At 47.4% G+C, this 1,202-nt stretch overlaps 1 pseudogene across 1 annotated transcript; it reads left to right on the forward strand.

Annotated features, from left to right (window-relative positions):
- The first annotated feature begins 501 nt into the window (after nt 1-501).
- Nucleotides 502-921, forward strand: LOC144719676 (small ribosomal subunit protein eS17 pseudogene; annotated as a pseudogene). Its single transcript, XR_013585648.1, has one exon. The product of XR_013585648.1 is annotated as a small ribosomal subunit protein eS17 pseudogene (transcript).
- The last annotated feature ends 281 nt before the right edge of the window (nt 922-1,202 follow it).

A 1,202-nucleotide genomic window follows, 5' to 3' on the forward strand; every position in this document is an offset into this window, starting at 1 on the left:
TGTTGTCTGCATTTCCACAGGCACCTTAAAAATATAAACCAGTGCAGTAGGCCACTTTTGGTATTCTCTCCTACCACAGAACTGACCACTTCATTTATTTTACTCAGGAAACAATTACGAATCTCAAATAAGCAATGAAGTGACACCCATCCTCACTGGTGGACCTGAATCAGTAATGGAAATTCTAAATTCCCATGGCACTTAACAGTTTATCTTTGGAACAACCACTGTTGACCTCCACAAAGTGGCACTTATTTCATCAAACCCAGAGACATAGATGACTGGGTCGGATCCTCACTCGGGACATGATCTCACAACCATCTGGTTATGAGCTAAGCACTATCATCGCATGCTGGGTTGTAAAAAGTGGTCGCCTGTAAAAAACGGATTGCTACCTGCGTAGCATTTTGTACGTTTGCACCAAAGGTGTGGATGGCAGCACATGCATTATTATTGATTCCGATTGTCATCACGCGCCGTGCCCACCTCGGCCCCTTATCTCGTTCGGCGCGCAGGCAACATGGGTCGCGTACGCACCAAGACGATCGAGAAGGCGGCGCGGGTGACAATCGAGAAGTACTACACCCGCCTGGGCAATGACTTCCACACCAACAAGCGCGTGTGCGAAGAGGTCGCTATCATCCCCAGCAAGCCGCTCGGCAACAAGATCGCGTGGTATGTGACCCATCTGATGAAGCGTATTCAGCGCGGCCCTGTCCGTGGCATCTCCATCAACGTGCCCGAGGTATCGGCCCTCGACCATGAAGTGATTGAGGTTGATCCGGACACCGAGGAGATGCTGAAAGTGCTGGACTTTGGAAACCTGCCCAACCTGCAGGTCACTCAGCCGATTCTGGGCATGGCCTTCCGGTCGCAGCGGATCTAAGACGCATTCATGTTGTGAAATATAAAATAATGAAATCCATACTCTTTGTTTTTTCGGTAATGTCACGTAGGTTAAAAAATAAAACAATTAATTAAATCACGACGTTTCGGATACAGTAATTTTGCTGTGACGTTCCACCTGAAGACGGAGGCTTGTGTTGCCTCCGAAACGTCGTGATTTCATTTAGTTGTTTTCTTCTTTCACCTACGTGACTTTACCGAAAAAACCAAAGAGTATGGATCCTTGCAGTCACGAAAGCTTCAAATCTAGAATAAAATCCATGCTCGACTGCAGCATCGGTGAGCGATAACGAGCT

Source organism: Lampetra planeri, chromosome 6, assembly GCF_965212315.1.
Source record: "Lampetra planeri chromosome 6, kcLamPlan1.2.h2, whole genome shotgun sequence".
Lineage (NCBI taxonomy): Eukaryota > Metazoa > Chordata > Hyperoartia > Petromyzontiformes > Petromyzontidae > Lampetra > Lampetra planeri.